Source organism: Cololabis saira, chromosome 16 (genome assembly GCF_033807715.1).
Source record: "Cololabis saira isolate AMF1-May2022 chromosome 16, fColSai1.1, whole genome shotgun sequence".
NCBI classification, from domain to species: Eukaryota; Metazoa; Chordata; class Actinopteri; order Beloniformes; family Belonidae; genus Cololabis; species Cololabis saira.
Genome location: NC_084602.1, coordinates 9235763 through 9251044, shown reverse-complemented (window position 1 = coordinate 9251044; position 15282 = coordinate 9235763). Strand labels below are relative to the sequence as shown.

At 40.2% G+C, this 15282-nt stretch overlaps 12 non-coding genes across 12 annotated transcripts; all 12 read right to left on the bottom strand.

Annotated features, from left to right (window-relative positions):
* Positions 1-5253: 5253 nt before the first annotated feature.
* Positions 5254-5326, bottom strand: trnam-cau (transfer RNA methionine (anticodon CAU)). The gene has a single exon. It is a non-coding gene; the product is annotated as a tRNA-Met (tRNA).
* Positions 5327-5941: 615 nt separating this feature from the next.
* On the bottom strand, positions 5942-6014 carry trnam-cau (transfer RNA methionine (anticodon CAU)). Its single transcript has one exon. It is a non-coding gene; the product is annotated as a tRNA-Met (tRNA).
* A 609-nt stretch (positions 6015-6623) lies between these two features.
* Positions 6624-6696, bottom strand: trnam-cau (transfer RNA methionine (anticodon CAU)). The gene has a single exon. It is a non-coding gene; the product is annotated as a tRNA-Met (tRNA).
* Positions 6697-7312: 616 nt separating this feature from the next.
* trnam-cau (transfer RNA methionine (anticodon CAU)) lies at positions 7313-7385 on the bottom strand. The gene has a single exon. It is a non-coding gene; the product is annotated as a tRNA-Met (tRNA).
* Positions 7386-8336: 951 nt separating this feature from the next.
* Positions 8337-8409, bottom strand: trnam-cau (transfer RNA methionine (anticodon CAU)). Its single transcript has one exon. It is a non-coding gene; the product is annotated as a tRNA-Met (tRNA).
* A 615-nt stretch (positions 8410-9024) lies between these two features.
* Positions 9025-9097, bottom strand: trnam-cau (transfer RNA methionine (anticodon CAU)). Its single transcript has one exon. It is a non-coding gene; the product is annotated as a tRNA-Met (tRNA).
* A 609-nt stretch (positions 9098-9706) lies between these two features.
* On the bottom strand, positions 9707-9779 carry trnam-cau (transfer RNA methionine (anticodon CAU)). The gene has a single exon. It is a non-coding gene; the product is annotated as a tRNA-Met (tRNA).
* A 2026-nt stretch (positions 9780-11805) lies between these two features.
* On the bottom strand, positions 11806-11878 carry trnam-cau (transfer RNA methionine (anticodon CAU)). The gene has a single exon. It is a non-coding gene; the product is annotated as a tRNA-Met (tRNA).
* A 950-nt stretch (positions 11879-12828) lies between these two features.
* On the bottom strand, positions 12829-12901 carry trnam-cau (transfer RNA methionine (anticodon CAU)). The gene has a single exon. It is a non-coding gene; the product is annotated as a tRNA-Met (tRNA).
* Positions 12902-13517: 616 nt separating this feature from the next.
* On the bottom strand, positions 13518-13590 carry trnam-cau (transfer RNA methionine (anticodon CAU)). Its single transcript has one exon. It is a non-coding gene; the product is annotated as a tRNA-Met (tRNA).
* A 616-nt stretch (positions 13591-14206) lies between these two features.
* On the bottom strand, positions 14207-14279 carry trnam-cau (transfer RNA methionine (anticodon CAU)). Its single transcript has one exon. It is a non-coding gene; the product is annotated as a tRNA-Met (tRNA).
* Positions 14280-14888: 609 nt separating this feature from the next.
* On the bottom strand, positions 14889-14961 carry trnam-cau (transfer RNA methionine (anticodon CAU)). Its single transcript has one exon. It is a non-coding gene; the product is annotated as a tRNA-Met (tRNA).
* Positions 14962-15282: the final 321 nt, after the last annotated feature.

The window sequence follows — 15282 nt, the reverse complement described above, 5'->3', positions numbered from 1 at the left end:
TGTATATGAAACAAGTTACAGTATAAAGCCTTCTGTATGGAATTTTTTTTCCCTTTTTCTTTTCTTTCTTTAACCTAATTTAATTTTTGTTTTATTTCAAAAATCTTTTTCATATATATTATATATATTTTGCTTTTCTTTGCAATACATACAATCTAAGAATTAAACATATGTTGGTATAAAAAGGAGTAATGAGAACATAACAAAATTATTTATTTTATTTTTTATTTTTTTTAAATATATATCGCAATTGTGACCAGGGGGGTCGGGGTGGGGGGTAAAAAAGGGATAATACTCATGAACTTAAGTCACAGCATGGTGTTTCCCATATTAATATGGGCAGTATCCTTAGGATGCCCAGTATTCCTGAGAATACACAAGGAATCATCGTTTCGGCAAACTAGTAGAGTTTGCCACTTATGGAAGCCGTTAGGGGATTTAGTTGTTTTTGTCTTATTATTTTTGCACGTGGTGGTTGACTCAAATTGTAATAAAACTTATTGGAAAACCGTCAAAAAGAAACATAGGAGTTTTAAGCTGGGGGTGCTAGACATGGTACAGAAATTATCAGTTATTTATGAAACCGCTTAAAATAATTTCATATAATGTAAATGGTCTTAAAAACCCCATCAAACGAAAAAAGATATTACATCAACTGAAAAAAGATGGAGGGGACATATCATTTCTCCAGGAGACCCATCTAAACCAAACTGAACATGAAAAATTAGGAAAATTGACTTCAGCGCAAGTTTTCCATTCATCACATAAATCATCAAGGAGAGGTGTAGCAATCCTAATATGGCCCCAGTGTGTGTTTCATGCAGATAAAGTGATCTCTGATAAAGAAGGGAGATACGTGGTGGTGATTGGAAAGATTGATAATATAATGATTTCTTTGATAAATGTATATAACCCCCCAGAGGAAGGGCCAGATCTAGTAAAAAAAGTTGTCGATATAATTGTCTCTCAAAGCCAAGGAATAGCAGTGGTTGCAGGAGATTTTAATCTCATCATGGACGCCAATTTGGATTCTCAGAGTAAAAGACTACATAGTTCTGAATCTGCCGCCAGGATACTTAGAAGAGCTATAAAAGAAATTGGAATAGTTGATGTTTGGAGAAGTCTTAACCCTACAGAGAGGGATTACACTTTTTATTCAAAATCTCATGACAATTATTCAAGATTAGATTACTTTTTTATTTTCAAAAATGAAATGTCTGGAGTACAAAATTGTAATATACATCAGATCACCCTCTCAGATCATGCTCTAATATCACTACTAATAGATATAGGACGGGAAAAGAGCAGGACGTTGTGGAGACTTAACAACTCATTACTGCAATTGGAAGATTTTAAAGTGAAGATAAGAACAGTAATACAAGATTATCTGGAAATTAATGATACAGGGGAGACCAACCCAATTACTATCTGGGAAGGTTTGAAAGCCGTTACTCGAGGGGAAATTATTTGTTTTTCATCCTGGAAAAAAAAGGAAAGAGAGAGAAAAGTTGAATATCTTGAACTTAAGATAAAGGAATTAGAAAAAAATCATAAAGCAACAGGAGGTGCCTCTATCATGGTAGAATTAAAGAAAACAAGAAAAGAACTAGATGATCTGTTAACTGAGAGAGTAGAACGAGCTCTGACTTTCACTAAACAAAAATATTACGATGGGGGCGTAAAATCACTAAAGATACTTTCTTACAAATTGAAAAAACAGCAGACAAAGTCTAATATTGTCTTTATTAAGAATAAAGTAACAAATAAGAAGCTAACAAGTAAACAGGAGATTGTAGAAGAATTCGCTGAGTATTACAAACAATTATATAGTTCAGACAAGGGCGAAACTCGGGTTCAGTCGAGAGATTATCTGCAAGGCTTGAATCTTCCACAAGTGACAGATTTACAGAATCAAAGCCTCACTGCACCAATTACTGTGGAAGAGATATCCAAAGTTATCCAGAGATTAAAGTTAGACAAGAGCCCAGGCAGCGATGGCTTTACTGGAGAATTTTATAAACTATTCAAAACCCAACTTACTCCTATCTTGCATAAAACATTCAACTGGGCACTTACACAGGGAATATGGGCAGATACATGGTGTAACTCTATAATAACAATTATACACAAGGAAGGTAAGGACCCATCACAATGTGAAGGATACAGACCTATAACTTTATTAAATGTGGACCAAAAGTTGCTAAGCAGTATTATAGCCGACAGATTAGCTAAAATTGTACCTGATATTATAAATTTAGACCAGACAGGGTTTATTATAAATAGACAATTATCAGATAATGTTAGACGTACATTGAATATAATAGAACAAGTACATAAAAATGAAAGGCAGGCACTCATACTCACCTTAGATGCAGAAAAAGCATTTGATAGAGTGGCCTGGCCTTTTATTTTTGAGACCTGTCAAAGCTTTGGTTTTAGTGATACTTTTATTTTTTGGTTACAGACTATGTATGGAATCTCAAAAGCACAAGTCAGAGTTAATGGAACACTATCAAGCTCCTTCGAACTTAGAAGAGGTACGAGACAGGGAGACCCTCTCTCACCACTCATTTTTGCTTTATGTATTGAACCACTAGGTGTTAGTATCAGGAGGAATGAGGAAATACAAGGGGTAGAAATTGCAGGTACGCACCATAAATTAGCATTGTATGCTGACGACATTATTTTATACTTAACTAAATTAGAAAGAACTCTTCCGGCTCTAATGACTGATATTAAGGATTATAGTATAGTATCTGGGTATAAATTGAATATGCAAAAATGTGAATCGATTAGCTTAGGAGAACCCATTCCTATAGAGTTAAAAAATGGATTCCCATGGAAATGGGATAGAGAGAAAATTAAATATTTAGGAATAGAAATACCTAAGAATATAGAACAATTATATAAGTGTAACTATGATAAACTTGAAATAAGAATCAAACAGGATCTAAATAGATGGAGTTTAGTCCCTTTGTCGTTATTTGGAAAGATAGATACTATCAGGATGAATATACTTCCTAGATTTTTATTCCTATTTAAGTCATTACCCCTATATGTTAGTCCAGTTACGTTTAGATGTTGGGATCGAATGTTAATTAAATTTATATGGAACAGTAAAAAGCCGAGGGTTAAAATGAAAACACTTAAATTGGCCAAAAGATTTGGGGGGCTGGCTCTCCCAAATTTGCAGAATTATTTTTATGCAGCCCAAATACAGGCATTACAAACATTACTAAATGATGATATAAAAGCAAAATGGAGGTCTATAGAACTGTTTCAAAGTAGAGAGATGGGGAAACTTCTTCCATTCTTAGCAAAAACAAACAAACAAAAAATAGATAATAAATGGTTTCAAAATACACTTACTGCTTGGAATAAAGTAAGGAGAGCTCTAAAGATTCAAAATGAACTGTTACTATTGAGAGAAATAAGTAAAGATCCTGACTTTAGACCGAACAAGGAGGTGGGTATATTTAAAATTTGGAGCAAAAAAGGATTGAGTATATTCGGACAGTTAATAGATAAAAAAGGTATTGTGGAATTTACATTATTACAACAAGAACATGGTCTGCCATCCTCTCATTTCTTTGGTTATTTACAAGTTAGAAGTTATCTGGAAAACAGTGATATACAGAAGAAAACAATTAGAGACTTTCATCCTTTGATTCAATTTTTAGTTAAGAACTATAAATGTGTGAATGTTAAACATCATATATCGGTATTATATAATATCTTAGAAAGTGATGACGAACCAGAAGAACTGAGACAAAAAATAAGTTGGCAAGAAGAACTCGATCTTATTATATCTGAACCCGATTGGGAAGATATAAGTTTATCCTCACATAAAACAACTGCATCTCTGTTCTGGCGAGAATATGCATGGAAGATTCAGATGAGATATTTTCTAACACCTGTCCAACAAGCTAAATTCCAGCAATCAGTAACATCAAAATGTTGGCGGGATTGTGGTGAAAGCCATGCTAATTATAGTCACATCTTCTGGTCCTGTCCTATTCTGAAAATGTATTGGTCAAGTATTGGTAAAGAAATCTGTTGTATTTTGAAATTGGACTTAAATATCGATTATGAGTTTGCTTTGTTAGGAAAAATGCCAAAAGAGATAGTTAAAACTGAGGATAAGTACCTTATAAGAATGTTAAGAATAACAGCTCTTAAACTCATAACAAAAAACTGGCTTCAGAAATCAAGTCCAGTTTTAGAGAAATGGCGAAACTTAATGGAACAAGTAAAAGAAATGGAGCAGTTAACATGTAAAATCAGAGGAAATCTTGGGATGAGACACATGCTGTGGGCTAAATGGGAGAGCTATATAAAAAATGGGGGTGAAATGTTAAGAAAGCATAAGACATGAAGAGATCTAAAAGCACCTAAAAGCTTACTGCTCTTAATACTGAGGCGGTCAATGGATTATTTGACGGATATGGAGGAGTATAATAATAATAATAATAATAATAATTAATAATAATATGGAGGAGTCAACAACTGAACGGGGAGCACTTAGTTTTTTTTTTTTTTTTTTTTTTTTTTTTTAATTTAATTTAATTTTAATTTATTTTATTTATTTATTTTTATTTTATTTTTATTTATTTTTTATTATTTTTTTTTAATTTATTTATTTATTTATTTATTTTTTTTATTATTATTATCTTTTTATCTTTGGAGGTACTGTTATGTACTTGTTTGTTTACTTGCTCTCATGGTGCGTCCCTCTCCCTCTAGTTGTATTGTGTTTATGAAATAAGAATGGAAATAAGGATTTGTGAAAATAGGAATTTTGGCTAATACATAAAAGAGTGAAGTGTAAGGGATGTATAGGGGAGGGAGGTAACAGGGGGGCTGGAAGGTATTTAAAGGCATGTTAGGCCTCTTTTTGCTTTGTTTGTGTTTGTTGTTTAGATATGTCCTTTTAATTATTCATGTATTTATTTATTTATTTATTTTTCTTTGTGTTTTTTTTTAGTGTATTTTTTTTCTGTTGTTATACTGAACGTCACTATGGTGTGGCACATAGAAAAATAAAGTAAAAAAAAAACAAAAAAAAACAAACAGCCATTCAGGAAATTACAACTAGCTTCAATGTCCCGAACAGGTGTTTTGAAGGATGCAACACAAATGGAGGTCCAGAGAACAGCTGAGGTATCATCCTGTACAGCTTTTTTAAGCCAACAGTACCAGGCTACCCTACACTCCGCTTTTGATGGTCTGCGTGAAGTCCTAGCACAAAACTCATGCCCCGTGTGAGGGTCGAACTCACGACCTTCAGATTATGAGACTGACGCGCTGCCTACTGCGCCAACGAGGCCACGAAAGTCAGAGAGACACTGATTGTTGGGGGTACATGGACTTTAAACACTCTCCTTTGCCCGGCATACGTACTTGAATACCCGTTGGGCAGGTGGCATATGCCATGTGCCATGTCATGGCATGTGATGCCATGCCCTTAACTTCTAGCATCTAGATAAACACTACACTATAGGTGCAATTTTTGGTCGATGCGAAGAAAATGGATTTCGCTTCAAGTCCGAGCAGGTTGCGCGAAATCTGTGTCCTGCTTTCCATTCACTGTGGTTGTGAAGCCATGCCAGGAGCTTCTAGCATCTAGCTAAACATTACACTATAACTGAAAGTAAGTTGTTTAACTATTCCGAGAGCTTTTAGCGTCTAACTGAACACTACACTATAGATGCCGTTTCTGGTCATTGTAAAATAGAAAAGAGGATGGAGCCTGGTCAAAAAGCCATTCAGGAGATTACAACTAGCTTCAATGTGCCCAATAGGTGTTTTGAAGGTTCCAACACAAATGGAGGTCCAGACAGCAGCTGAGGTATCATCCTGTACAGTTTTTTTAAGCCAACAGTACCAGGCTACCCTACACTCCGCTTTTGATGGTCTGCGTGAAGTCCTAGCACAAAACTCATGCCCCGTGTGAGGCTCGAACTCACGACCTTCAGATTATGAGACTGACGCGCTGCCTACTGCGCCAACGAGGCCACGAAAGCCACAGAGACACTGATTGTTGGGGGTACATGGACTTTCCCACACTCTACTTTGCCCGGCATACGTACTTGAATACCCGTTGGGCAGGTGGCATATGCCATGTCATGGCATGTGATGCCATGCCCTTAGCTTCTAGCATCTAGCTAAACACTACACTATAGGTGCAGTTTTTGGTCGATGTGAAGAAAATGGATTTCGCTTCATCTCCGAGCAGGTTGCTCGAAATCTGTGTCCTGCTTTCCATTCACTGTGGTTGTGAAACTATGCCAGGAGCTTCTAGCATCTAGCTAAACATCACACTATAACTGAAAGTAGGTTGTTTAACCATTCCGAGAGCTTTTAGCGTCTAACTAAACACTACACTATAGATGCCGTTTTTGGTCATTGTGAAATAGAAAAGAGGATGGAGCCTGGTCAAAAAGCCATTCAGGAGATTACAACTAGCTTCAATGTGCCCAATAGGTGTTTTGAAGGTTCCAACACAAATGGAGGTCCAGACAGCAGCTGAGGTATCATCCTGTACAGTTTTTTTAAGCCAACAGTACCAGGCTACCCTACACTCCGCTTTTGATGGTCTGCGTGAAGTCCTAGCACAAAACTCATGCCCCGTGTGAGGGTCGGACTCACGACCTTCAGATTATGAGACTGACGCGCTGCCTACTGCGCCAACGAGGCCACGAAAGCCAGAGAGACACTGATTGTTGGGGGTACATGGACTTTCCAACACTCTCCTTTGCCTGGCATACGTACTTGAATACCCGTTGGGCAGGTGGCATATGCCATTTGCCATGTCATGGCATGTGATGCCATGCCCTTAGCTTCTAGCATCTAGATAAACACTACACTATAGGTGCAATTTTTGGTCGATGCGAAGAAAATGGATTTCGCTTCAAGTCCGAGCAGGTTGCGCGAAATCTGTGTCCTGCTTTCCATTCACTGTGGTTGTGAAGCCATGCCAGGAGCTTCTAGCATCTAGCTAAACATTACACTATAACTGAAAGTAAGTTGTTTAACTATTCCGAGAGCTTTTAGCGTCTAACTAAACACTACACTATAGATGCCGTTTCTGGTCATTGTAAAATAGAAAAGAGGATGGAGCCTGGTCAAAAAGCCATTCAGGAGATTACAACTAGCTTCAATGTGCCCAATAGGTGTTTTGAAGGTTCCAACACAAATGGAGGTCCAGACAGCAGCTGAGGTATCATCCTGTACAGTTTTTTTAAGCCAACAGTACCAGGCTACCCTACACTCCGCTTTTGATGGTCTGCGTGAAGTCCTAGCACAAAACTCATGCCCCGTGTGAGGCTCGAACTCACGACCTTCAGATTATGAGACTGACGCGCTGCCTACTGCGCCAACGAGGCCACGAAAGCCAGAGAGACACTGATTGTTGGGGGTACATGGACTTTCCAACACTCTCCTTTGCCCGGCATACGTACTTGAATACCCGTTGGGCAGGTGGCATATGCCATGTGCCATGTCATGGCATGTGATGCCATGCCCTTAGCTTCTAGCATCTAGATAAACACTACACTATTTTCCACAGGAACCTAATTTACTTTCTCTACTCGACCTTTAATTTTATCGACCTTTAATTATATATTCTTTCTCATTGTACTGCTTTTGTCACATTTTTTGTTCTTTCTTTGTGTTTTTTACTATTAGTTGTTTCAAGTACTTGAATTCCTGTTGCTATTGATCTTTGTCTTTTGTTGTTGTTTAGCTCATGCATGCTGTCTGCTTGTCCTTTGTTTTGTTTTTTTGACAGGGGTAGAACCTTGTACAAGTTCGCTATAGAACTTCGTTCCCTCCTTGCGCAGTGCTTTATGCATCTTTTTGTGCTAAATTAATAAACTCTAAACTCTAAACTATAGGTGCAATCTTTGGTCGATGCGAAGAAAATGGATTTCGCTTCAAGTCCGAGCAGGTTGCGCGAAATCTGTGTCCTGCTTTCCATTCACTGTGGTTGTGAAGCCATGCCAGGAGCTTCTAGCATCTAGCTAAACATTACACTATAACTGAAAGTAAGTTGTTTAACTATTCCGAGAGCTTTTAGCGTCTAACTGAACACTACAATATAGATGCCGTTTCTGCTCATTGTAAAATAGAAAAGAGGATGGAGCCTGGTCAAACAGCCATTCAGGAGATTACAACTAGCTTCAATGTCCCGAACAGGTGTTTTGAAGGATGCAACACAAATGGAGGTCCAGAGAACAGCTGAGGTATCATCCTGTACAGCTTTTTTAAGCCAACAGTACCAGGCTACCCTACACTCCACTTTTGATGGTCTGCGTGAAGTCCTAGCACAAAACTCATGCCCCGTGTGAGGGTCGAACTCACGACCTTCAGATTATGAGACTGACGCGCTGCCTACTGCGCCAACGAGGCCACGAAAGTCAGAGAGACACTGATTGTTGGGGGTACATGGACTTTAAACACTCTCCTTTGCCCGGCATACGTACTTGAATACCCGTTGGGCAGGTGGCATATGCCATGTGCCATGTCATGGCATGTGATGCCATGCCCTTAACTTCTAGCATCTAGATAAACACTACACTATAGGTGCAATTTTTGGTCGATGCGAAGAAAATGGATTTCGCTTCAAGTCCGAGCAGGTTGCGCGAAATCTGTGTCCTGCTTTCCATTCACTGTGGTTGTGAAGCCATGCCAGGAGCTTCTAGCATCTAGCTAAACATTACACTATAACTGAAAGTAAGTTGTTTAACTATTCCGAGAGCTTTTAGCGTCTAACTGAACACTACACTATAGATGCCGTTTCTGGTCATTGTAAAATAGAAAAGAGGATGGAGCCTGGTCAAAAAGCCATTCAGGAGATTACAACTAGCTTCAATGTGCCCAATAGGTGTTTTGAAGGTTCCAACACAAATGGAGGTCCAGACAGCAGCTGAGGTATCATCCTGTACAGTTTTTTTAAGCCAACAGTACCAGGCTACCCTACACTCCGCTTTTGATGGTCTGCGTGAAGTCCTAGCACAAAACTCATGCCCCGTGTGAGGCTCGAACTCACGACCTTCAGATTATGAGACTGACGCGCTGCCTACTGCGCCAACGAGGCCACGAAAGCCACAGAGACACTGATTGTTGGGGTTACATGGACTTTCCCACACTCTACTTTGCCCGGCATACGTACTTGAATACCCGTTGGGCAGGTGGCATATGCCATGTCATGGCATGTGATGCCATGCCCTTAGCTTCTAGCATCTAGCTAAACACTACACTATAGGTGCAGTTTTTGGTCGATGTGAAGAAAATGGATTTCGCTTCATCTCCGAGCAGGTTGCTCGAAATCTGTGTCCTGCTTTCCATTCACTGTGGTTGTGAAACTATGCCAGGAGCTTCTAGCATCTAGGTAAACATCACACTATAACTGAAAGTAGGTTGTTTAACTATTCCGAGAGCTTTTAGCGTCTAACTAAACACTACACTATAGATGCCGTTTTTGGTCATTGTGAAATAGAAAAGAGGATGGAGCCTGGTCAAAAAGCCATTCAGGAGATTACAACTAGCTTCAATGTGCCCAATAGGTGTTTTGAAGGTTCCAACACAAATGGAGGTCCAGACAGCAGCTGAGGTATCATCCTGTACAGTTTTTTTAAGCCAACAGTACCAGGCTACCCTACACTCCGCTTTTGATGGTCTGCGTGAAGTCCTAGCACAAAACTCATGCCCCGTGTGAGGGTCGGACTCACGACCTTCAGATTATGAGACTGACGCGCTGCCTACTGCGCCAACGAGGCCACGAAAGCCAGAGAGACACTGATTGTTGGGGGTACATGGACTTTCCAACACTCTCCTTTGCCTGGCATACGTACTTGAATACCCGTTGGGCAGGTGGCATATGCCATTTGCCATGTCATGGCATGTGATGCCATGCCCTTAGCTTCTAGCATCTAGATGAACACTACACTATAGGTGCAATTTTTGGTCGATGCGAAGAAAATGGATTTCGCTTCAAGTCTGAGCAGGTTGCGCGAAATCTGTGTCCTGCTTTCCATTCACTGTGGTTGTGAAGCCATGCCAGGAGCTTCTAGCATCTAGCTAAACATTACACTATAACTGAAAGTAAGTTGTTTAACTATTCCGAGAGCTTTTAGCGTCTAACTGAACACTACACTATAGATGCCGTTTCTGGTCATTGTAAAATAGAAAAGAGGATGGAGCCTGGTCAAAAAGCCATTCAGGAGATTACAACTAGCTTCAATGTGCCCAATAGGTGTTTTGAAGGTTCCAACACAAATGGAGGTCCAGACAGCAGCTGAGGTATCCATAGACATATATAAAGGCTAGATGACTCACGGCGGAGTCTCCAGCGTCGTTCACCCGCGGCCATCTTGCCACAGGAGACTCTCTGGTGCGCATGCGTGCGCATGCGTGCGCTATATATATAAACATATATCTTTAGACAGGCTTTCCCCTGATGATGATGTTTCCCTGGGCATCTGTGAAGTTACCTGTTGTTGTGCTATTGTGTGTTTTATATTCTACTGCATTTTATCCCTGATGTAAAGCACTTTGTGATTGTATCTACAAAAAGCGCTCTATAAATAAATTTTACTTACTTACTTACTTACTTACTTACTATAGTTGTTGCTGTTGGAGGGTGAGTGGTCTGTACAGACAAAAATACTCATAACTTGCTGAAATCTTGACGGATTTATAAACGGATTGGTTCATCATAGACGTCATTAACGTGGGTATGATTCGGGATGCTTGGACATGTTGAAATTGTATCTCTTCGTTGCGAAAAACTACCTAATCATGCAGCATATACAATAATATAAATATCAATATAATAGTATCACCACTAACTAACGTTAACGTTACCTGCCCAAGTTATCAAGGGTGACCACCAGTACTCAAGTTGTAAAAAAAAAAAAACATCAGGGGGGATGGTGGATTTTATCATATGGGGACAGATAATGTGTGCTGATTACAAATAATATAATATATTACAAATAATAGCACTGACCAAAACACCTGCAGAAATACTGCAGGAATGACATAGCAGCAGTTAAATGCAGCCTTCTGTAAGCTTTAAATATCCACTGGGCTTACATCAAATACATCAAAACACAACAATAAAAAACACTTTTCTGAACTTATCAATATGACTCTGTCCTTCACATAGACACACATATGTAATGTCATGACGTAAATACATCATAATGTAATGATATATTAATGTGTTATGTCATATGAATACATGTTATATGGTAATAATATGTATATATATGTATATATATATATATATATATATATATATATATATATATATATATATATATATATATATGGTAATAATATATATATGTTATAATGTAACTATAAATATTACTAAGAATACTATAGAAATATTGATTAAATGTGAAAACCATGTCATGGCTATCTGTTTCTGGTTATTTTCATATAAAAGTACGTTTTTCAATGTTTATAATTATTCACAAGTATGCAGTGTCATAACTACATCTCTGACGTTCATGACAAACCAAACTGTTTGAAAATCTGTTGAGAATTGAGCAAGTTAAGGTTGTTTAAGCAGTACATGCTCCATTAAACACAATGTTAAAGTGAGCGAACTCTCCTGTGGCAAGATGGCCGCCGTGTGACGACGTCGCTCTCCATTGGCAGCAGCGCGGACGAGTCATCTAGCCTTTATATATGTCTATGGAGGTATCATCCTGTACAGTTTTTTTAAGACAACAGTACCAGGCTACCCTACACTCCGCTTTTGATGGTCTGCGTGAAGTCCTAGCACAAAACTCATGCCCCGTGTGAGGCTCGAACTCACGACCTTCAGATTATGAGACTGACGCGCTGCCTACTGCGCCAACGAGGCCACGAAAGCCAGAGAGACACTGATTGTTGGGGGTACATGGACTTTCCAACACTCTCCTTTGCCCGGCATACGTACTTGAATACCCGTTGGGCAGGTGGCATATGCCATGTGCCATGTCATGGCATGTGATGCCATGCCCTTAGCTTCTAGCATCTAGATAAACACTACACTATTTTCCACAGGAACCTAATTTACTTTCTCTACTCGACCTTTAATTTTATCGACCTTTAATTATATATTCTTTCTCATTGTACTGCTTTTGTCACATTTTTTGTTCTTTCTTTGTGTTTTTTACTATTAGTTGTTTCAAGTACTTGAATTCCTGTTGCTATTGATCTTTGTCTTTTGTTGTTGTTTAGCTCATGCATGCTGTCTGTTGTCCTTTGTTTTGTTTTTTTGACAGGGGTAGAACCTTGTACAAGTTCGCTATAGAACTTCGTTCCCTCCTTGCGCAGTGCTTTATGCATCTTTTTGTGCTAAATTAATAAACTCTAAACTCTAAACTATAGGTGCAATCTTTGGTCGATGCGAAGAAAATGGATTTCGCTTCAAGTCCGAGCAGGTTGCGCGAAATCTGTGTCCTGCTTTCCATTCACTGTGGTTGTGAAGCCATGCCAGGAGCTTCTAGCATCTAGCTAAACATTACACTATAACTGAAAGTAAGTTGTTTAACTATTCCGAGAGCTTTTAGCGTCTAACTGAACACTACACTATAGATGCCGTTTCTGGTCATTGTAAAATAGAAAAGAGGTTGGAGCCTGGTCAAACAGCCATTCAGGAGATTACAACTAGCTTCAATGTCCCGAACAGGTGTTTTGAAGGATGCAACACAAATGGAGGTCCAGAGAACAGCTGAGGTATCATCCTGTACAGCTTTTTTAAGCCAACAGTACCAGGCTACCCTACACTCCACTTTTGATGGTCTGCGTGAAGTCCTAGCACAAAACTCATGCCCCGTGTGAGGGTCGAACTCACGACCTTCAGATTATGAGACTGACGCGCTGCCTACTGTGCCAACGAGGCCACGAAAGCCAGAGAGACACTGATTGTTGGGGGTACATGGACTTTCCAACACTCTCCTTTGCCCGGCATACATACTTGAATACCCGTTGGGCAGGTGGCATATGCCATGTGCCATGTCATGGCATGTGATGCCATGCCCTTAACTTCTAGCATCTAGATAAACACTACACTATAGGTGCAATTTTTGGTCGATGCGAAGAAAATGGATTTCGCTTCAAGTCCGAGCAGGTTGCGCGAAATCTGTGTCCTGCTTTCCATTCACTGTGGTTGTGAAGCCATGCCAGGAGCTTCTAGCATCTAGCTAAACATTACACTATAACTGAAAGTAAGTTGTTTAACTATTCCGAGAGCTTTTAGCGTCTAACTGAACACTACACTATAGATGCCGTTTCTGGTCATTGTAAAATAGAAAAGAGGATGGAGCCTGGTCAAACAGCCATTCAGGAGATTACAACTAGCTTCAATGTGCCCAATAGGTGTTTTGAAGGTTCCAACACAAATGGAGGTCCAGACAGCAGCTGAGGTATCATCCTGTACAGTTTCTTTAAGCCAACAGTACCAGGCTACCCTACACTCCGCTTTTGAAGGTCTGCGTGAAGTCCTAGCACAAAACTCATGCCCCGTGTGAGGGTCGAACTCACGACCTTCAGATTATGAGACTGACGCACTGCCTACTGCGCCAACGAGGCCACGAAAGCCAGAGAGACACGGATTGTTGGGGGTACATGGACTTTCCCACACTCTCCTTTGCCCGGCATACGTACTTGAATACCCATTGGGCAGGTGGCATATGCCATGTGCCATGTCATGGCATGTGATGCCATGCCCTTAGCTTCTAGCATCTAGATAAACACTACACTATAGGTGCAGTTTTTGGTTGATGTGAAGAAAATGGATTTCGCTTCAACTCCGAGCAGGTTGCTCGAAATCTGTGTCCTGCTTTCCATTCACTGTGGTTTGGAAGCTATGCCAGGAGCTTCTAGCATCTAGCTAAACATCACACTATAACTGAAAGTAGGTTGTTTAACTATTCCGAGAGCTTTTAGCGTTTAACTAAACACTACACTATAGATGCTGTTTTTGGTTATTGTGAAATAGAAAAGAGGATGGAGCCTGGTCAAACAGCCATTCAGGAGATTACAACTAGCTTCAATGTGCCCAAAAGGTGTTTTGAAGGTTCCAACACAAATGGAGGTCCAGACAGCAGCTGAGGTATCATCCTGTACAGTTTTTTTAAGCCAACAGTACCAGGCTACCCTACACTCCACTTTTGATGGTCTGCGTGAAGTCCTAGCACAAAACTCATGCCCCGTGTGAGGCTCAAACTCACGACCTTCAGATTATGAGACTGACGCGCTGCCTACTGCGCCAACGAGGCCACGAAAGCCAAAGAGACACTGATTGTTGGGGGTACATGGACTTTCCAACACTCTCCTTTGCCCGGCATACGTACTTGAATACCCGTTGGGCAGGTGGCATATGCCATGTCATGGCATGTGATGCCATGCCCTTAGCTTCTAGCATCTAGCTAAACACTACACTATAGGTGCAGTTTTTGGTCGATGTGAAGAAAATGGATTTCGCTTCAACTCCGAGCAGGTTGCTCGAAATCTGTGTCCTGCTTTCCATTCACTGTGGTTGTGAAACTATGCCAGGAGCTTCTAGCATCTAGCTAAACATCACACTATAACTGAAAGTAGGTTGTTTAACTATTCCGAGAGCTTTTAGCGTCTAACTAAACACTACACTATAGATGCCGTTTTTGGTCATTGTGAAATAGAAAAGAGGATGGAGCTTGGTCAAACAGCCATTCAGGAGATTACAACTAGCTTCAATGTGCCCAATAGGTGTTTTGAAGGTTCTAATACAAATGGAGGTCCAGACAGCAGCTGAGGTATCATCCTGTACAGTTTTTTTAAGCCAACAGTACCAGGCTACCCTACACTCCGCTTTTGATGGTCTGCGTGAAGTCCTAGCACAAAACTCATGCCCCGTGTGAGGCTCGAACTCACGACCTTCAGATTATGAGACTGACGCGCTGCCTACTGCGCCAACGAGGCCATGAAAGCCAGAGAGACACTGATTGTTGGGGGTACATGGACTTTCCCACACTCTACTTTGCCCGGCATACGTACTTGAATACCCGTTGGGCAGGTGGCATATGCCATGTGCCATGTCATGGCATGTGATGCCATGCCCTTAGCTTCTAGCATCTAGATAAACACTACATTATAGGTGCAATTTTTGGTCGATGCGAAGAAAATGGATTTCGCTTCAAGTCCGAGCAGGTTGCGCGAAATCTTTGTCCTGCTTTCCATTCACTGTGGTTGTGGGGTACATGGACTTTCCCACACTCTACATATGCCATGTGCCATGTCATG